Source organism: Stegostoma tigrinum, chromosome 18, assembly GCF_030684315.1.
Source record: "Stegostoma tigrinum isolate sSteTig4 chromosome 18, sSteTig4.hap1, whole genome shotgun sequence".
Classification (NCBI taxonomy): Eukaryota; Metazoa; Chordata; class Chondrichthyes; order Orectolobiformes; family Stegostomatidae; genus Stegostoma; species Stegostoma tigrinum.
In genome coordinates this window covers 8,066,918-8,089,439 of record NC_081371.1, presented here as the reverse complement: position 1 = coordinate 8,089,439, position 22,522 = coordinate 8,066,918, and the positions used below count along the sequence as shown (strand labels likewise).

Sequence of the window (22,522 nt, the reverse complement as noted above, 5' to 3'; positions counted from 1 at the left end):
ACTGAACGAAGAAGTCTTTTTCTTCTGGAAATTACAGGTGATTTTGACATGGATTCCACAATTGCTCTCCCAAGTCCATTTACCTTACGCTGTCCTGCAACTGGATAATCTTGGTACTCCTGAATCTTGGAATTCTCTCCTTGGCAGCACTGCAGCTGTCCCTAAAGCACACGGACTGCAGTGGTTCAAGGTGGCAGCTCACCACCACCTTCACCAAAGCAATCTGCCTAGTGATCCCACACACACACACACACACACACACACACACACTTGAACTCACTCTGCATCATGCATTTGTAAATGCAGGCAATCAACTACAGCAGTAATATCGCCTGCAGCATGCTTATGTGAACCAGAAGGCTGCAAGGATTCAAACCCCGATCCAGAACAACTCAATACCTCAGCTGGCACTCCCTAAACAGTTCTGAGAAAGTGCTGCACTGTCGTAAGTCCACTTTTTGGATGGCACGAGAAGCCTATTTTGCTGCTCTGGGTCACATCAAAGATTGCAGTCTGAAGGAGACTTGTAACTATTTACCCAGAGTACCAGCCCGCATTTATTCCTCCACAACAAAAACAGAAACTGCTGGAAAAGCTCAGCAGGTCTGGCGGCATCTATGGAAAGAAATAGAGTTAATGTTTTGGTTTGAGTGACCCTTCCTCAGAACTGATGGTAGCTAGCAAAGTGTCAGTTTACAAATCATATACTTGTATTTATTCCACAACTGGAATCAACAATAAAACTGTGGTTATCCTGATGTCATTGCTGTTTTGCAGCAGTTTGCTGCAGTTAAATATGCCACTGTGTTTTCGACATTGCAACATCTTGACTTCACTGGTTTATAAAGAGGTTTGGGCCATATTTGCAAATACAAATCTTTATTTTAGAAGCAGCGAGATGAAACTGGATAGCTCTTTCAACGTGCACCACAGTGAGACGGTGGCAGTGCGCCAGAGCAGATCAGTAACTGCATTTGATATTAAAATCATTTAACATGATTTCAAAAGCCATGAAGTTAAAGCAGATTATATCCTGACAGGGCATCTACAATAACAAGCAGAGAAATTGCTGCTTGATTCAATTATTCAATTCGACTCTTTCGTTACACAACAGTAGCGTGAAGAAAGTTTATGTTCAATATCTCAGGTTAACTGTGCAAATAACAAGGAACCCCAGGTCAGGCACAGGGTGACCAAACTCAGGGTGAAACTTGTCTACTGGGACTACTTGCCACAGAAAAGCAACGCCACACTTGTGAAGATCAGAATCCAGACATGCTGGAGTTCTAATTACAGCAGAAGTGGTTTTTAAAAAGACAACATCCAAAAGCAGCTACCAACAGCGTTCATGTTTTCCCCTTTCAAGAATATACAAGCATAAGATTAACAAGTCAATTCTGGGATAGTAAGAGCTGCCGAAGCTGGAGTCTGAGAAAACACAGTGTGGAGCTGGAGGAACACAGCAGGCCAGGCAGCATCAGAGGAGCAGGAAAGCTGACGTTTCGGGTTGAGACCCTTCTTCCGAAATGGGGAAGGGGGCTCAGAAATAAATAGAGAAAGGAGGATTGGGGCTGGGGAAGGGAGGTGGAGATAGTGATAGATGAGTGCAGGAGGGCAGTGGTGGGGATTGGTCAGCGGGATGGGAGGGGCAGATCGGCGGGAGAGAAAATGGGCAGGCTGTGTCAGGTCAATGAGGTGGGGATGAGAGGGAGGTTTTAAAACTGGTGAAATCCACGTTTAGGCCATCGGGCTGTAGGCTCCTGAGGTAGAACATGAGGTGCTGCTTCTCCAGTTTCCAGGTGGGATCATTGTGACACTGGAGGTGGCCCAGGATGGACTTGTCACCCAGGGAGTAGGAGGGGGGAGTTGAAATGGTTCGCAAGTGGGAGCTGTTGTCGTTTGTCGCGAACAGAGTGCAGGTGCTCTACAAAGCAATCTCCGCTTGGTCTCACCGATGCAGAGGAGGCCACATCAGGAGCAGCGGATGCAATAGACCACATTGAGAGATGTACAGGTGAAAATCTGTCTGATGTGGAAGGTTTGTTTGGGACCTGGGATGAGGGTGAAGGGGGGAGGTGAAGGGGCAGGTGTAGCACTTCCTGCGGTTGCAGGGACAAGTGCCAGAGGTGGTGGGGCTGGAGGGGAGTGTGGAGCAGACAAGGGAGTCATGGAGAACGTGGTCCCTATGGAGGGCAGATATGGGTGGGGAGGGAAATATATCTTTCGTTGCGGGGTCGGATTGTAGGTGGCCGAAATGGCAGAGAATGATGCTTTGAATCCGGTGGTTAGTGGGGTCATATTTGAGGACAAGGGGGATTCCAACTTTGTTTTTGTTGGGGGGAGGGGATGTCAGGACAGAGGTGTGGGAAACGCAAGAGATGTGGTCGAGAGCGTTTTTGACCACTGAAAGGGGTAAGTTGCGGTCCTTGAAATAAGAAGACATCTGGGAAATTCGAGAGTGGGACACCCCAGCTTGGGAGCAGATGCAGCAGAGGCGGAGAAATTAGGAGTAGCGGATCACATCCTTGCAGGAAGGTGGGTAAGAGGAGGGGTACTCCAGTTAGCGGTGGGAGTCATGGGATTAATGGGCCCAAGCTATGCCAGCCTCTTTATAGGATATGTGGAACAGTCCCTTTTCCACTGCTACAGTGGCACTATCCCCCACCTCTTTGTCCGCTACGTTGATGACTGTATCGGTGCCACCTCGTGCTCCCACGAGGAGCTCGAACAGTTCATCCACTTTTTTTTTTAGAAACAGTTTTCACCCCAACCTCAAATTCACCTGGACCATCTCTGACACCTCTCTCTCCTTCCTGGACCTCTCTGTGTCCATCTCTGGTGACTGCCTCAAAACCAACATCTATTTCAAGCCCATCGACTCCCACAGCTTCCTGGACCATACCTCCTCTCACCCACCTTCCTGCAAGAATGGATTCAACAGATCAACATATCATTCTCTGCCACCTACAATCCAACCCCACAGCCAAAGATATATTTCCCTCCCCACCACTATCTGCTGTTCATAGGGACCGTGCTCTCTGGGACTCCCTTGTCTACTCCATACTTCCCATGAGCCCCACCATCCCCGGCACCTTTCCCTGCAACCACAGAGGGTGTTACACGTGCCCCTCCACCTCCCCCCTAACCTCCATTCAAGGCACCAAACAAACTTTCCACATTAGAGGTTCACCTGGACATCCGTCAATGTGGTCTATTGCATCTGCTGCTCCCAATGTGGCCTCCTCTACGTCAATGAGATCAAGCAGAGATTCAGAGACCGTTTTGTACAGCACCTGCGCTCCGCTCACAACAAACCACAACACCTTCCAGTCGTGAACCATTTCAGCTCCGCCTCCCACTCCCTGGGTGACATGTCTATCCTGGGCCTCCTCCAGAGTCACAATGACACCACCTGGGAACTGGAGGAGCAGCACCTCATATTCCACCTTGGGAAACTACAGCCCAATAGTCTCAATGTGGACTTTACCTGTTTCAAAACCTCCCCACACCCGGCCTCATCCCATGACCAACCTTCCCCCTCATCCCCACCTCCTCGACTTGACACAACCTGTCCATCTTTCCTCTCATCTATTCACTCCTCCCACTTCACTGACCAATCCCCACCACTGCCTACCTGCACCAACCTTCCCCAGCCCCACCCCTCCTCTCCCTATTTATTTCTGAGCTGCCTTCCCCCTCCCGACTTCTGACGAAGGGTCCTGACCTGAAACGTCAGCTTTCCTGCTCCTCTTGTGCTGCCTGGCCTGCTGTGTTCCTTCAGCTCCACGCTGTGTTATCAGCTTCAATCCTAGTCTTTGTGCACGAGTGATTTATTTCGATGTGAAAGTCACACCTTGACGAGTGTCATGAAGCAGGTAGAAAAGAAAATAATGTCACTCCAAGGGCTAAAAGTAACTCTATATTCAAAACAAAACACGACAAAACGCCTTTCAGCTGACCTGCAAAGCTAACAGCCTTGAACTTGTCTGCTCACACACCAACACATTAGTGTTACCCAAATCAGACAGCGCAGTGTCCGTTATCTATTCCTCATGAAACTCTGAGATTGATCTGCTTTATTTTCTTCTAACTTTAATCTTTTTTGGGACTCATCCCTCATTCCTGGCATGGGCATGATGTTCATGATTATTTCTTGTGTTTACTAAGTCATAAACTTATTCCTCTGTTAAGTCAAAAAAAGTCTGTTTAAGTTTGATTATTTTTAAACATAATTGGTTACCCTTGGAGGAAAGCATCCACAAGGGAGAAGATCATTTTTAAATGAACCTCTATGTGATCAACCGAGGGGTAGAGAGTTAAGGCAAATAAAGACAGAGCCATTCACCTGTCCTTATACAGCAGCTGGACAATTTGAGGCATCCAGTCTGAAATAGTAATAAATTTGGGAACCTCACCCAGGAACTGGTTATAACACACTGCATCTCTGCAAATCTTTTTTTACATCTCTTCAAGTCACCAGTCTCTGTGCGTGAGATTGTCAATGAAGTTACTCATTAGCCCAAAATTAAGAGGCGTTTTTGTGCTGTCTGGTTTGTGCAATCACTGCAAACTGTGTTACATTTGTCCCAAATTCAATTTGCATCGAACATTTAGACAGAAGAAACTTTCACACCGTCAATTCCAGAAGAGAAGGACCAATGTTTCGCTCACTCTACATTAAGTCCTGTGACTTACAAAGAGAGAATGAGCGAAAATTAACTGACTCTTAACATGACAATTGTATTATATATCAAATGACAGTTCAGGAAATTGTCCTGGGTTAGAACTTTAAATAAAGCGAACTACTGTTATGTAATGATCAGCAATTCATAACTCACAATAAATCAAAGTGTCAGATTTGTTGGCCCCTCAGTCATGTGGGTGTGCATTCTAACTGTCACCTTCTTTTCATCAATATCCCACGACAAAGATGGCATCGACCAAACAGAGAGAGAATATAAACTCTGCATTTGCATAAATCCAATCAGTAGAAGTCAAAAGACAAATCAACTGCACCCCTCACCATCACCAAGCCCGTTCTTCCCCAACCCAGTTTCTTTCGCGGCTGCCTCCCACTCTTTTCACTGGCAATCCCAGAATGCATTCTGGCAAACAAGAGTTTGAGTGTGTTGCTGATGACATTGTGCACAGGCAACAAATAGTGAGCATGCACAGACCTTTGCCAAATGCAGCAAAGCTTGCGTTACCTTCCGTTAAGCAAACAACTGGCCTTGAACATTGTGGTGCTGAAGAATCCAATGGACACTGATTCAAAGTAACACCCATGAAATAACAAGTGCTTGGGTTAACATGAAGCAATCATGTTACAACAGAGGTGCATGCTTCTAATGGTAAGACAGAGTCTGAAACCTTTATATCCTCTTGTTACAGAGCAGGGGACAGCGATTATAACGTAAAAGACATGCTGACAAGATGTAGCATGATAGATATCAATATGGAATTGAAGTCATTACAGCAATTCATCATTTGCAACAGTGAACTATTCAAAGGAAATGTTTACTCAGGTACTAAAACTGAAATTTTTTTTCCTTCCTTGGGATGTTAACATTAGTGGCAAGCTCAGCATTTATAGTGCACTCCTAACTGCTCACCGAGAAAGAGGGTGAACCACTTTGTGAACCACTGCAGTCCACAGGGTGCAGATACACCCACAGTGGTATTGGGATATGGACCCAGCGACAGTGAAGGAATGGTGATATATTTCCACATGAGGATGGTGTGTGCCTCAGAAAGGGACTTGCAGGCATCGGTGGGTCCATGCATCTGCTGCCTTTGTCCTTCTAAGTTGCAGATTTGGAAGGTGCTTAAGAAACCTGCAGTGCATCGTACCTTTATCACCACATGCTGCAAATACCTCTTGTGATTGCATAAAAACTTTCCATCTGCTATATTACTGTAGCTGTCAGTGTGTTTAAAATAACCAGGCTCCTGCCTCTCACTAAATAACAGGCAACAAAATTGTGTCCAGCTCCTGGGTGCTAATCATCCGCACATTCGCTACATTTTCGACCTCAAGCTCCAACTTTATGTGGTGAGACAAACAATGGGCGTTAATTTCTAGGGCATAACCACTCCTGGTGAAGTGGATCGCTGAGCTAGGTCTTTCACTTTCAGGCACCAGGTTGTCCCACTGTTGCACTTAAAATGATCCCAATACCAAGGACTCAAACTCCTTCCCTTTAGGAAAGGAGACATCGATTAAAATGTGAAAGTTATACATTGCTGCAGTTCACCATCAATTGGAAATCATTTTGCCACAGGGATTTTGACATTAACTGTGAAGCAGTCTGACCACATTGCACTGTGATTAAGCACTGGCAGAGTGGTCAGCCCAGAACAGTATTCTCTGTCTTCTTAAAGCCTCTGACCACAAATATAATTAAAGTTACCAAGAAGTGATTAAAAAAAGGGGCTTGCATGTATTTAGTTCCTTCTGCAATTTCAGGACATCCCAAAGTGCTTTCCAGCCAGTTCAGAAGTGTAGCCACGCCAGGACTGCAGGATCGGTAACCATTTTGCAAACAGCAAACCTCCTGTAAATAGTATTGAGCCAGCCAAACTGTTTTCGATGACGTTGACTGAAGGATAAAATCAGCTGGGAGTCAGGGGTAACTTTCTGGTTTGTAACAGTTCTGCGAGATCTCTCGCATCTGCCCGTGGCAGCAGACAGTGTCTCCATTTAGCATCTCATCTAAAAGTCAGCACCTCCAACAGTGCGCTATCATCCTAATACCGCACTGGGGTGTCCGCCGGAATTTCTCAAGCAGGAATCCACAACCTTCTGACTTAGAGGGAGGCACAAACTAAGCCACGGCTGACATCAGTAGGTGGGTTTTGTTTGGTAGAGATAGCCATGCTTATGGAGTAAGTGGGGTTGAGATGCATATCAGTTCTGTTCCACCTGAATAGTAGTGCAGTTTTAAAGGGATCAATGCCCTACTTCTGTTCGTATATCCACTAACAAGAGGTAAGTATCAACTCAAGGTAAAATCCATTCCAAGGTCAATTGTTGAAATGTTCTCATTCCTCTGCCGTGTTTCCACTGGATTGTGATGGCAATGTCACATCAGCGCAATATTTTGCAACGAGACAGGTACAAATGGCACTCTTTGCTTCGATAGCATCACAGAAGCGAAGGCTTTGCCTTGAGTCCTGTTGATTTTAACGTCAGATCAGGAAATGAGAAGAAAACAAACTGCATAACATGCAGACAGGGAAGGCATCACTTTTCTGGTGCAGGTACAAGTTTGAGGAGCTTGAATTACACGCTGAAAGAAAACAAGAATTTAACAAATGCGATCAGTGAGGTGTGCTTTCACTGCATTCTGCGGCATCCTTGAATTTTCTTTTGAAACGAAGCCGGGCACGACAAGCACCCAACGTCGGCCATGCCAACTGCACGCCACTTGCGGTGATCTTCCATGTGTACACCCCGCCCTGTGTCACACACTCCTCACTCCGCACCCTATTTCACACCAAACCTGCCGCTACTACAATCATTTTGCAGACCTCCCGCCAACCAAGCAAAGTATCCAGGGATTCCCAGGGATTTGCAAACATCCCGTCCGCCTCCAGCCAACAGAAGTAGAAGGAAATCGACAAAAGATGATGTGTCCAAATCAGACACGGGTCAGTTGAGAGAACGTGAGGTGCATGTTCCTACCCAGGGCCCGGTTAATAGGATTACGTTGGACACTGATCTTAATTCTCCAATATAATACCGAAACACACTCTGTCTCTGTGTCACAAGGAGCAATCTTTTGCAACAGTGACATTTGGTCAGAGTCATCCAGTTTATGACCAGTCTTGCTACTTATTGTTCAACGTTAGATTCTTCTGGGCATAATTTGACACCATATTGTGCATGTCCATTTGCTTTTTCTGAAGGCACATTGAGCTTATACTATCAGCCACTCAATACACATGGCCTTTCTAAGCAAAGCACAACATCACATAATTGCCACTGTCAACCCAATTATCATTGGGGGTTGAGCTGTGACAAGATCAGTGACCTTCAATAGCTTTCTCATGCACTGTATGCAAACTGGTTTGCTATAGCCTTGCTTTCCCATGTTGACAATTGCAATTCAGATGGACCCCACATCAAGGTCTCCTGCAGGGGCACTGGGGTACCAAACAGAGACCATGCACACTCCAGTTCCTCTGCCAAGTAATCACAGTGAACAATGGCAGGCTACTCAACTGTAAAAGGCATCACAGCTGTACGTTATTCAGTCTGGACCTGTACCTTCCAGCAGGTTGTCGGGGGGAGTGGGGGAGGCTACCAACGAGGAGGGAGGCAGTACAGTATCTCAGTCGTTACACTGCAGCCCATTTCCTATTGCGGCATGGTGGCTCAGTGGTTAGCACTGCAGCCTCACAGCGCCAGGGACCTGGGTTCGATTCCACCCTCGGGCGACTATCTGTGCGGAGTTTGCACATTCTCCCCCTGTCTGCGTGGGTTTCCTCCGGGTGCTCCGGTTTCCTCCCACAGTCCAAAGATGTGCAGGCTAGGTGGATTGGTCATCCTAAATTGCCCATAGTGTTCAGGAAGGTGTAGATTGGGGGATAGGTCTGGATGGGGTGCTCTGAGAGTCAGTGCGGACTTGTTGGGCCAAAGGGCCTGTATCCACACTGTAGGGATTCTATGATTTATCTTCCCAGTTGCTTCATACAGATTCCCTTTGCAACATGATCTAACACTGGATGTAAATTCTGTATCTCTCCCCAGGTCTGTGAATTACGAAGCAATTTTTTTCAAAAATTCTTTCATGGCAAGTAGGGCCAGGCCAGCATTTATTGCCTGCCCCCAAAGGTGGGAGGTAGCGAGCTGCCTTCTTAAACCGCTGCCGCACTTGGGATGTAGAGACAACAAACAATGCTGTTCAGGAGGGAATTCCCTTAATGTACCCCTGAAACATGGAAGAGAATGGAATTCTTCCAAGTCAGGACAGAGGTTTTGAGACTGGATTTTTGTAGGTTAAAGGTCTCGCAGGTTTCAGAGCTAAGATTAGCAAATGGAGGGGAGTTACAGAGCAGTTATCTACCTGAATGATGAATGGCCTCATCCTATCCCTCTGCAAGTTCTTATGGAAATATTTAAGCCAACGCCAACAATATTGGATCTTCTCTGAAACTTCTTCAAGTCAAAGTTTCAGGGTCAATGATAGAATGATTGAAGCTACTTTAACTGTTCGTGATAGTTTCTAATTCATCTGGGTCTTTACATGTCCATATTTGGACAGGTGCTGGAATGTGCTTATACCAGCCTGCACCACATCCTCTGCCAGCTCATTCCATATATGCACTACACTTTGCATTAAAAAGTTAACCTTCTGGTCCTTTCTAAGTCTTTCCCTCCTCACCTTAAGCCCACATCCTCTAGTTTTGGACTCCTCCGCCCCTCGGAAGAAAACTTTGGCTGTTCACCTTTTCCATGCCGTTCATGGAGCGAGACATGTGCAGTTGTACATGCTGTACACCACACTGCAAGTCTGACTGACGCTCCTAAATTGGTTGTCAAAACAATTCTTCCAACACTGGATTATCCGGCAAATGCTGTCCAATACAATGTTGGACTCTGTGCCGGCATGAGCTGTTTGCATACAGTTCATAGCTTGTTTGTTACAAGTAGCTGAAAGGGTATGCTATTTGATAGTTCAGCCAGTCCTTTAGACATAGACCCTACATACCTGACATCAGACTGACACTGAAATGCATAGAACAACTCTGTGAGATAGACAGAATATATGTTTGGCTTGATGACAGCATCCTACTAGTGGTGAACACACTCTGCGTAGTAACAGTGCAAAATTGATGCTGAACAAGTACACAAAGCCCTTCTGCAGAATCATGACTCACATAGAGCAGGTGGAAGGAGGTGCAGTTAAAACAGAATGAAGGGGGGGCAAACAGCACACTTTATTGCTGCCCTCACACAGCCTGATCAGAGTGATGTTGGAGAAACTTTGGCCCATCTGCAGCTGGGGAGCAGTGACTCATTCCCGTAAAGAGCAGAGCTCTCCAGGCAGTCGAAGGAGCTGCAGCGGTGCAGCAAATGTCACCAAGGGTGCACGTGGTGATCACCGAGTGTGTGTCAAAAGGCAGACAAGATCCTATTTTATCATTCTGATGGAGCAGTGGTAGATAGAAATGGGACAAGCATCAGATAAAGGGACAAAGCTAATGTCAGAATTACATGATCAAGTCCAGAGAGCTGGAAGGGAGCAGAATCTGTAAGCAAGTGCTCAGACAATAGGCAGAACATCCCATTTTGAGACTAAACGTAGAGGGATAAAGAGTGGCATGGACTTCTGTTTGAGGGTGGGGCAGTGGCTAGGACTTCTCAGCTTATTCCATCTTCAGGGACAGACAGGAACAGGAAGGTCCGCCCTCCACCAGGATCTTCTCAGTGCAACATTTAAAAGCTGCACAAGACAGCACTTCACTCCTTGCAACCCAGGAGCATCACTCAACCTCTGTCCATCACCCCACCCACTCCTGGAGATGTTAGAGATCCAGGCAAAAGGAGGAGTGCCAAACCTCGGTGATATCTCCCTGGAGGTTCTCCGAAGCCTGTCCAGGAAAGAGGGGATGCACTTTTCCCGACAGATAACAAACAGAGGCCACTATCCTAGCCTGCAGGGAATATGCCTGAAGAGTGTTGCAAAATGATGAATGATCTACTCCACTCCGCTAGGATATGTATGCCTTATGCTCCTATGAATGCAAGTTAGCACATAGCGTTGCCATTGCAAACAGACGGTAGAGCGCCACACATCTCCATTCGATGCTGCACGAGCAATAAATTTCTGTTCTCACTGCAAGTACCAATGTAGGGCCACGAGCATCGCGATAAACCGCCCAGAGCTCCCATGGAAAAAGCAAAAGGAGCTTCAACACTCAGCAGCTCACTGACCTGAGAACACCTTACAGCTTTCCACCAGAGGTTTGTACAGCACATCAGGTGGCCTTTTGAGTTGAGCCTGTTTACGAGTTCTTCTCTGGTCAGCTTTGCTGGTGTCTGCCAGGAGGACTGCCTCACATAGACAGGCTAGTTGGCCCAGGCAGGCTTGATCCTGAGCGCGAAGCATTTAAAAAGACCAAGGCCGCCAGAGCACAACCTAATGAGTTTATCAACGTGGAAAGGCCTCACCTCCAAATGTGTCCCTGGATCGAACCACTGCCTCCCACCCAATGGCTGTACAGATTCAGCGACAAGTGAAGAGTCACATCAGCTAAAGCAACACTACTTTGTGACTAAGTAGAGTTCGATCTGAAACAACCAACAAAACAGTCGTCTCCTGAAATCTTCCATTGCCTTTCCTCTACTTTCGGATGCGGATGGGACTGTTCTGTTTCTTCCATTTCCAATTTTTCAGTAGTTACTCGCTGTTCTTTCACTCAGGAGACGTGTACCTGCACAATCAGGAATTTAATTGACGGGCTTGTGCAAGTCTGAAGGGGACAGGAATTCCTGTCAAAACCCACCAAAGTCCAGGTTTTTGCATCATGAATGGAGCGAAGATGAGAGGACCAGTGCAGTTCAAGCTTCAAACCAGCTGAAAAGAGCAAAATTAGAAGAGAGAGAAGGGGAATAGGACTGAACATAACCTACTGATAACCTGAAATGAGAGGACAGCCAAGCCAGTGCTTGTCAGAGCTCAGCATGACAGCTAAACTCCGAAGGGACCTGAGAACATAGCCAATAAGCTCTGTTGTTAAAATGGAAGCACAAGGATGCAAATCTAAGTCTGTATGTTGGTCGTGAGCTGCATTCAAAGCAGTGCCTCCCACTGTGAGCAGGTTTAAAATTGCAAGCTGAAGCATCAAGGGGCTCTGAAGAAGTGTTGCACACTTTTTTTTGCCATTATCCTACCTAAAGGAGGAGTTGCATTCAAATGCCTGTTAATATCAAAGCTTACTCTAAGAGTTCCAAAGGATCACTTGCTGTGAATGTCTGATTGCGATGAGAGAGACTGAAGGCATACTCGCACAAAAGACATTTTTAAAGCAGCAAAAAGCTGCAAGGCATTATGCAGGAGCATCATCGGACTAAATGGAACACCAAGTGACAAAGGCAACATGAGGGAGAGTGGCCAAAAATTTGGTCAAAGAAATAGATTGGGAGGTCCAGGAGACAGGAACACGACATCCCGAACTTGTCAGGAAAGCTACAAGTAGCTACGGGGTTGTGGAGATTGGCCAGTGAAAGAGCTATGTTAAGACTGTTCACAAGAAGGACTTAAATCAAATAACCAGGGAAAATATCCACAGCAAACCCAATATAACATAGCAAAGCATCAGCTGACTTTCTTCCGCAGATCCCAACAGACTTGCTGGATGTTTTCAGCAGCTTTTGCTTCTGATTTTCCATGCTAACGCTTTTGTTCCAGTTCAAACTATATGATTAACCTTATCAGAAATCTAAGAACCTAAACGCATTGAGTGAAGATCCAGCCATTCTGCCATTTCACTCCAGCATACCATGAAAGACAATAACATTCTCATAAGAAATTGCACTGCCACTGTTTGACCGAAGTATAATTTTATACATTTTCGACAGGGGAAGAAAGTGAAACTTGTGGAAGATTTGTGGGTGAGCGTATCTGTTACCATACAGTGCAATTTCAAATGCAAAGGCATGTTCAAAGTTGTGCCTAGCGAGAAACCTGAGGGTTCTATCACATTAATGAGCACCTCAGAAATTCCACAGGATTACAGCACATCTCGCTGGAAATCCAAAGTGGAAACGTCTGAATTAACAGCACAGTTGAGAAATGAGAAATAGGCCTTTTACATTCCTAATTAACTTCTAATGGGGACTTTGAAATCTGGACTAATTAGGAGGAAAAACTGGGCTGGCAATGGAAGCAGAGTTGTTAAGTTATTAAAAGAGAGCTTTTGAAGAGGGTGTAACTTGGTGATTAGCACAGGTAGAGGAGCTTTCCTTCTGAGCAGACCGTGTTAGGAAATGGGAAATGCTCCTTAAATAATGACCAGGAATTGCACACCAATAAAGTTCTTCATTTCAGCAACACATTGTTTCGCCAGTCGGGATCTGCTTTACCTCTAGTGTCTCATATATCCGTCCCTGCAGATCCACGAGATCCAAATTTTCAGGTCATTGGTTGCACTCTCTTCAAATGACAATCAAGGTGAAAGACACAATCCACAATGCAAACTAGCACCGGGGCCAGGAAGAGAGTTTCCATCCCAATCTGTGGGCCTTCAAGGGCTCTGAGAGATGAGATACTCTAAGCAGACTACCTAAAAGGGGTCCAGCTCTGACCACCTCATTTAGGTGGTTGACAGCCAGCCTGACTTAAAACAATAAATTACAAATATCAAGACAATAACATATCTAATTTAAAAGCACATTTGATTAAATCTATGGAACTCCAGAAAGTCTATCCATTTAACAAGGCTGGGAGGAGTGGTGCACAAATTGTGCTGCTTTTTGACAGTGTGCTGCAGAAGAGTAGAGTCATAGAGATGTACAGCAAGGAAAAAGACCTTTGGTTCAACTCGTCAAAGCTGACTAGATATTCTAAATTGATCTAGTGTTTAATAGAAATAATGGAGCTTTAATTCCCTCGATCTCAGAGTAATTGCTGTGCCTTCAAACATCAAAAGATGCTGCAGCAAATGTCCTGCTCCTGTTGCAGAGACAACGCCAAAGCTTCAAAGTTCATTCATTCCAGCTACGAACAGCAGTCTCACCTCAATGGAAAACAAATGGTAGCCAACACAAAGTATTTTATCTCAGGTACAACCACCGACTGAAGCTGTATGACCGTTAACCAAAATCCAAGTTAGCCTTATATAGCATGCTCTCCCAAAAAGGTAGCTTTCTATGTGCTACGCTTGCCTTGTTTCATCCACCAGCAAGTTTCCTTGCTGCTACACTTCCTGTACAGTCAGACATAATTAGAGGTTAAACAACTGGTTACAAAATCCATGATAACAAAGTATGGAGCTGGATGAACACAGCAGGCCAAGCAGCATCTCAGGAGCACACCCCTTGGATTAAACATGTGCCCTGACTAGTGACTTGTTTCTTGAGTTGGGGGAAGAAGACATGCGCTGCTGGCACACGTATAGTCTGCCATTATTCAGATAAAAATGATCAATGTTGTCATCTTGCCTTCAACATTTTTAGATCCCTTATGTGACCAGTTTCTTAGCTTACTTTTAGAAGCGACACTACCCAAATGTGACTGTGATAATCAGGTAGGAACACAATGCATTCGGATAAAATTCCTCTGCTTTCGACATCAAGAGAAGTGCTAATCCATTTTTTTAAATGTAAAGATAACAGATAGAGGAATACAACCCATCACATTGCTACAAAGACCTCAATAAACCATTTTTACACTAACCAAGTGTACAAGAAACATAGCCCCACACATGGGGTTGCTGCATGTTAAGCAACCTGCAAACTCAGTACAAATACGCACCTGACTACAAACAATCATAAGCAGTAGACATTCTCAGGGCACCTGACCAATGAAAAGCACAGGATTTTTCTTTAATCCAGTCCCAAGTGTCCCAACCTGTACCCAACCCAACTTCTCTGTCCTGCATCGTTTTTGTTTGAACGTCACTAACAAAGTCAATACTTGTTACCCATCCATCAGTGCCTTTGAATTGAGTGGCCCATGAGGCTATTTCAAAGGGTCATTACAAAGCAACCACATTCATGTGGGCCTGGAGTCACGTGGATCATACCAGGGATCACAGATTGCTTTTCCAAAAGTGTTGTGGCTCCGAGAGTTTTCACAATAATCAATAAAAGTTTCACAACAACCATTGTCAACATTCACTTCTTATTTAGTCCCAAATTTGATTATCATCTTAAATTTCACCAGCTGTCATGGTAGGATCTGGGCCAAAATAGACCACAAGCCTAGGCCTCAGGATTACTTCCATGATCGCTACTCTATGATCTGCCAAAATGGCTCCATCCTGTATCTATGCCAAGAGTCCCAACCTAGACCTGCCATCAGTCCCACCTTTTCAGCCAGCCTGCCATGTGACAAGAAGGCAGTGAAGCAATTTTTGTATTTCCAACCCCGCACAAATGCATCAACCGTACGTTTCAACAAAAATAACAAATAAACAAAACAAGCTCAATTGCAAGTGGCAACTGTTACTGGAATCAATGTGGAAATGACTCTGCACCTCAAATAATGTTTCATCACAGCATCCAACCAAGGCTGTTTTTCTTTTTATGTCCCCTCTGTAAACGGCACTGTATCAAGGAATGCATGAATGCACATGTTTTTAACATTATGCTTCACAGGTATGCCTGCAACTCACACATTCACTAGAACATACCTTTTCAGAATGCTGGCCCAGAATCCCTGTAAATAGAAGCACAAACTAGTACAGCTATTGCAAGCCAATAGTCACCGATGGTTTAGTGCTGGTGGAAGATGGGCACAAGGTAGTTGCCAATTTCTCCAGGGAATCCGAGCTTGCAAATCATTACAAGTCCCCATGAGAGAGAGGAGAATAACATACCAAGTGCACTGTTATAAGCATCCAACTGCCAGATGCATCCCCTGACACTGTCCCTTTCCCCTTCCTCCCTCTCCAGCAAGCTGCAGAGTGCAGAGCTGAAATGATAAACGAGCTGCAATTTCTCTTCCATTTCCAGTGCCTTCTGATTAACGGCAAATGCAGTTTTACCTCAGCTACGTTCCCCTCATTTAGCACGATGTTACAAGCCCCACAGACACAGAGCCTGTATATTGTGCGGCTGAAGGTCAGGCAACTCCTCTGGGGCGGCTTTGCATCCCCTCCCATCCCGATGGTCCCACAGGGCTGCCCTCTCATTAGTGAGGGACAACTGGTGGGGACGTTAACCTGAAGGTCACCAGGCCTCAGGCTAGGAATGAGATCGAGAAGACGGGACTGACATGGTAATCTCAGCCGATGCAGGCATTGAAACCAAGCTGTCGATGTCACTCTGTAAGGCTAGCTGTCCAGCCAATCGAGCTAACCAGCAAACCCATGCACAAAGCATAAAGAAAGAGGCAGATTACAGTCTTCATTAGAGATTCCTAAATCCAAAGGAATTGCAATGCAAGTTATTCCCAGTCTTCTGGAGCTCAGCTGACAAAGCTAGTCAACAAAGTCGTCAAGATGAACATGAATACGCTTTAAAGGATATTGTTCGTTTATTTCACATTCACACTTAAAGTTTTGTTCATGAACAATTGAAGTTTGACTGCCGGCCGAGAAGGAGAAGGTCCCAGTATCACCGCCTTGCTCGAAAACATTGCGCTTTAGCAGTAATGTCCCTATATCTGGGGTAGCAGGTCAGCTTTCAAATCTTTCCAACCTTGTAGGTACTTATAACAGGCTGATTAAAATAACTAGATAAAGGGCCGGTCCTGAGGAAGGGTCACTTGGTCTGAAACATGCTCTCCGACTTCTCTCCACAGATGCTGCCAGTCCTGCTCAGCTTTTACAGCAATCTCTGTTTTTGATGAAGTAACTACAGGTTTCCTAGATGGGCCGCTAAGCTAGAAAATTACTTTCCTCTCCAACCCCTTCTCAACAGGCTCCAATCCTGAAGATGGTTCACATCGATAATCCGTGTGAATCCAATCTTGCTTTTAACCGTCTTGTTGGGAGATGAGCGGCATGAGGAAAGCTGTATTTATGGCCCATTTCTTGTTGGCCTGTGATCACCAAAGATCAATTATTAGTGAGAGACGGCAGTCACTGGGACACACTGGCTAAGGGTCGCACAGCTGAGTCCCAGGTCAGCGTTTTTGTATCAATCCAATAGCTATTATGCTAAAACTGCAAGATTCGCCAATCTCAATGTCACAACTTGACCAATCTGAACTTTGGCCTTGGTATATCATTTACAAGACTGAACTATCAGTACAGCCTGATAACAAAATACATTCCCACCTGAATAATTTCTTCCAAAAACATGAGTCCATTTTTAAGACTTGTCAACTTATAAAAATTGAGATCAGAAAGGCTGAATAAACTAGTGGCCAGTTCCTATTCTTGGTGCTGCTTTTGCTGAGTACCGCTGGCCTGTTACAGGCAGCCTCTACCTCTCTGCAGCTAGAAAGAGAATGAAAAAACAAAGATAGCGAAAACTTTTGCACCTGATCGCGATTGAGAAATTAGGACCAAAACAGAATCCCCCTCATCCTCACGTACCACCCCACCAACCTCCGGATCCAACGCATCATCCTCCGACACTTCCGCCATCTGCAATCCGACCCCACCACCAAAGACATCTTTCCCTTCCCACCCTTGTCTGCCTTCCGGAAAGACCACTCTCTCCGGGACTCCCCTGCCCGCTCCACACTCCCCTCCAACCCCACCACACCCAGCACTTTCCCCGTGCAACCGCAGGAAGTACTACACCTGTCCCCACACCTGCCTCTTCACCACCATCCCAGGCCCCAAGAAAACTTTCCACGGCAAACAGATGTTCACTTGCACATCTGCTAATGTGGCATACTGTATCCGCTGTTCCCATTGTGGCCGCCACTATATCGGGGAAACCAAGCGGAGGCTTGGGGACCGCTTTGCCAAACACCTACACTCGGTTCGCAATAAACAGCTGCACCTCCCAGTCGCGAACCATTTCAACACCCCCTCCCATTCCTCAGACATCCTGGGCCTCTGCAGTGCTACAACACTGCCACCCGAAGGTTGCAGGAACAGCAACTCATATTTTGCTTGGGAACCCTACAGCCCAATGGTATCAATGTGGACTTCACAAGCTTCAAAATCTCCCCTCCCCCTACCACATCTCAAAACCAGCCCAGCTCATCCCTGCCTCCCTAACCTGTTCTTCCTCCCACCTATCCATTCTTCCCACCTCAAGCCACACCCCCATCTCCCACCTACGAACCTTTTCCCACCCCCTTGACCTGTCCGTCCTCCTTGGACTGACCTATCCCCTCCCTGACTCCCCACCTACACTCAGCTTTACTGGCTCCTTCATCGCCTCTTTGACCTGTCTGTCTCCTCTCCACCTATCCTCTCCGCTATCCATCTTCTATCCGCCTCCCCCTCTCTCCCTATTTATTTCAGAACCCCTTTCCCCTCCCCCATTTCTGAAGAAGGGTCCAGGCCCAAAACGTCACCTTTCCTGCTTCTATGACGCTGCTTGGCCTGCTGTGTTCATCCAGCTCCACACTTTGTTATCTCAGATTCTCCAGCATCGGCAGTTCCTTCTATCTCTGAGTAAATAGGTGGTTGGTTTTGACCAGTGTAAATGCAATGGGTTGCAGGGCATTTTTCTGCATTGTAGATCTCAAGGACTCTAATTCAAGTTAGAAAGTTCACACAACGAAGGTACTATAAGAGCGGGAAGTTGTGATAATCCATGGTGCCAACTTTACCAATCAAATTCAGGAAATCCAATTTGTGAAGACTGTATCCTAATTAAGTGATTTGATTGTGCACTGAAACCGGCAAAGAACTGTTTTGGAGACTGAAGGATTACTGCACTCTTTAAAAAGCAAGGAACTTAATAATCATGGTAAGCAATGTTTACACAGCTGCTTGTTCAAACAGTATTGAAAGCCAATCTGCAAACCATCTGGAGCCAAGGGGTGATTTTGAATCAAATGTTGGCTGGTGACAAGTAGCTGATTCATAAGCAGTGACCAGTCCACAGACCAACGGCTGAAGGCCTTCTACAATAATGAGATTGACTCCCTTTTTTTGGGGGGTGGTAGGGGGACTTAAAGATGGCTAACAAGTCAGACATGTACAAAGGGGCAGGTGTCTCCCGCCCCCTCTGAAATGGCAGGGGAGCCCCATGCAGGCAGAGGAAGCGCTTCAGTGATACCCTCAAAGCCTCACTGGTGAAGTGCGGCATTCTCACAGGCACCTGGGAGTCACCAGGACCATCCAAAGTGGAGCTGGAGCATCCGGGAAGGCATTGAGAAAGAAACCGGGGGGGGGGGACAGTGGAAGGAGCGTGCTGCCTCACCAATGCTCCACCCACCCCGTTCCATGACCATCTTCTGCCCCAAAATGCAACAGAGCCTCTGGTGGCAGCATTGACCTGTACAGCCATCCACAGACTCACCCTGAGAGTGGAAGGGAGTCATCCTCGTCTGTGAGCGATCACCGATGAAGATCTGTATGTAGAAACTTTGTAATAGATCGTAACTCAGTATAGAAATCTGGTCCATGCTTTCCACACGCTTGGGCCCAATGAACAGGCAAACTGATTTTTGTGTACTTCAGTAAAATGTTTTAACTTTTATGACCACTCCAGGAATAGTTTAATGCATTATTAAAATACTTGCTATGTTGCATCCAAGGGAGTAAAACCTACATGAAACAGCCTTCAATTAAATATCACTAGAGACCAGTAAATGGAGTATGCCATTGTGACAACTACCATACAGTTACTATAGGCAGAGTTACATCATCCCCAACAATAGGTTTCATGTTGAACTGAGGAGGATTCTCCATTGAAGCAGCAAAGGAAGTACTTCTCCGAAAGGGAACAGTGCGAGACAGAGGAGGAGGGCTGGTTTGCCTTTAAACTTGATATAACGCATTGTTCCACCACCTGACAACTGACCGGCTCGAGATCCACTGGGTATTACTCGCGGACGATAAAAGGGGCGAGGAGGTGGAAGGGAAATCAGATACAAAACATCTGGATAGATGCAGAGAAAGAAGTGACAGGAAGGCTCACGTTAATGAAAAGCATTTCTATTCACAGCTCCCCCTGACTATGATCCTTGCTTTCGCACTCACTGCTTTCTTCAGAGATGGGAGGCTCCATTATCCTTCCGAAAGGCCACAGACAGGACCCAACTTTAGCCCTGATGCTAACCACTGCAGGAAAGTAAAGCACCTGTATCTAGGATAGTTAGGACTTGCAAAGACAGTAAGGAGTTCCAGAAAGAGTATACAAATTTGCTTTTAATCATTAAATAAATTCAGTTGTTTTCATGTAAAACTGGACAAATAAGTCTCACACAGAGACTGTGGAGAGGTATAAGGGAGAGCTGATGTAATTCTCCGCATAACGTGTAAATGGTGTGTTAAAGCATTGCGTAAAAGGTGTTTTAATGCTGTAATTTTCTCCACTCCCGAAGTGAGTAACATTTTAGCTCAGAACAGCTCAAATACGTCAGCCCAACCTGTCTGACCCTGACAGTAAGGCACAACATAGACCTAAATCTGCATCAGCCAATGTCTACACACACACAGCTCACAATTCTGTATCACTCTGAATCACAGAACTGCTATGGCACAGAAAGAGGCCACTCAGCCCATCATGTCAACATCAGTCCTCCAACAATCTTGACTGAGTGCTATTTTCCTGCCTTTTCTGCATACATTGTTCGAATAGAAACAGTCTCTTGAATGCCTCAATTGACTCTGCCTCCGCCACACTTCCAAGCAATGCAAAGCCATTGCAATCATTGGGTAAATTTTCTCATATTATATTTGCCACTTTTGCAATTCGCTTCCAAACTGTGCCATCTCATTCTCAACCCTTTTCTGGGCAGGAACGTTTCACTCTCTATCGACGCAATCCACACCACTTCTTCGTTACAAAAACTTCTGATCCAATCTCCTCTCAGCCTTCTGTTCTGCAAGGAGAACAGATCTAACCTCACCCATCACCCACAAAACACAAGTTTCTCATTCCTGGAACTATTCTTGTAAATCTCTATTGTGTTCACTCTGATGCTTTCAAATCCTCTACTGTGGTACCTCGAACTGTATGACATACTTTAGCTGATGCCTAGTAACTGTGTTGTACAAGTTCAGCACAACTCCTCACTCTTGTACTCAAAGCTGCTTTGATAAAGCTCACAAAACTGTGTGCTTTATTCACTGCTCTCTCCATTGGTCTCTGCCCGATGCTGGAGAAGTGAGTTTCATTGTTAATCTTGATTTAGTGTAAAATCTGGGATCCTCAAAAGGCACAAAGCTTAGAGTCAGCAGGTGTTCACTACCCCCAAATACCCCCATCTCAGTCCATCTAATGCCAAAACACACGACCACACCTTGGTTCTCATCCGTGTATCTATTCCTCCATCACGATCTACGCATCATAACCAAATCAGGAAAACAGATATAACAAGGTGGAGAGCTGGATGAACACAGCAGGCCAAGAAGCATCAGAGCAGCAGGAAAGCTGATGTTTCGGGTCTAGATCCTTCTTCAGAAATGGGAAAAAAGGAAAATGGATACCTTTACTCTATCCAAAATGGCTGTCCTCTGTTATCTGCATTGGCGTCTGACCACTTTATTGGAAAAGGCTAATGTGACTATGTCAATTAGATACCTCATCATGGGAAGGGATGTGAGGTCACATAATTTCACAGAGATGGCTCTCTCCAGCAGCACAGTGGTCACTTTGCAGCTAGTTCTGCAAGCCATCAGTTAACATTTGTACTTTGTAATTTGCTGCCTTAACCTCTGCACAAGATTTTTTGTGCTGTAACCCTCTGTCAAGACGGAAAATACAGGATTTAGGATTCTACAGACAAGTGTGAGATGATGGTTTGAACTTTGATGCAATTCATTGAGAATCTTACAAGTGTGCTGTAAAGTATGCAACTTATTAATATTACTTATTTTAGAGCTTGGATTTTGAAATGGTGGTATATCAATTTAAGTTTGTGTGTATGAGGCGCTTTCTAGATTCATTTTCTTTTAAACCAAGACAGTAGACAGAAAGAATTCTTCGGGAGAGAGTGAGTATTTGTTTGCATTACAAGAGTGTTATAAGTAGACAGAGTAACCAATCAAGAATATTAGTTTGCTTTCAATGAATCAGGAATTGATTTTTGCTTTTGCAAGGAAAATGAGCCATAGCATTAGAAAGCTTTTGGTTTCAGTTTGCAGATGCCTTGCTTGGATTGAGATGTGTGAAATAGTTTCGCCTAGAGAAAAAAAGTTAGTTCAAGAAAGGTTCAAATAGGTGACCTCAGTATAAGTATTTCAGTTTGAAAATTCCAGACCAGAGGTGTTTGGTTAAAACTCTGAAGGGGTCATTCCAAGCTGATAAAATTTAAGTTCAGTTGTGAGAATACTGAAGGAAGAGGCTGTCAAACTCTCAAAACTATTTCTTTCAACCCTCAGTTAAGTCACGGCTGTGACTTTGATAGAGAGAGAATTCTCTGGTGTTTGGGTAAAATGATGGTGTTTAATCAATGGGATTGTACTTTTGACCATGTATTTCAAAATCCTTCACATTGTGTTATATGTAAATAGCTTGCTTTATTTTTTTTTGCATAATAAACTTATGGTTTATTGTTAAAAACCAAATCTGCAGCATTGCATGCTATGTTTCAGTGAAAAACCACTTTGTGAATAAAATCTAAACAAATTATGATCTATCAAGCCAGATCTCAGTCTGGGATGCACTTTGTGTGGTAAAGTAATAACAGTAAGGATCATAACACAAGTTAATGGAAGTGATTTTCCCAACTCGTGGAAAATCCACTTTTCCGATCAGCAAAGGACAAGAAAA

At 45.1% G+C, this 22,522-nt stretch overlaps 1 protein-coding gene across 20 annotated transcripts in view; it reads right to left on the bottom strand.

The window, feature by feature from the left end:
• nrcama (neuronal cell adhesion molecule a) overlaps positions 1-22,522 on the bottom strand; it is a 357,355-nt gene that overhangs the window by 191,685 nt on the left and 143,148 nt on the right. The window contains exon 2 of one of the 20 annotated variants that reach the window (XM_059652292.1): positions 3,725-3,853. The exons of the other annotated variants lie outside the window; for them this stretch is intronic. The gene's annotated coding sequence lies outside the window, so the exon portion shown is untranslated. The remainder of the gene's footprint in view (positions 1-3,724; positions 3,854-22,522) is intronic. 20 annotated transcript variants of the gene reach the window in all.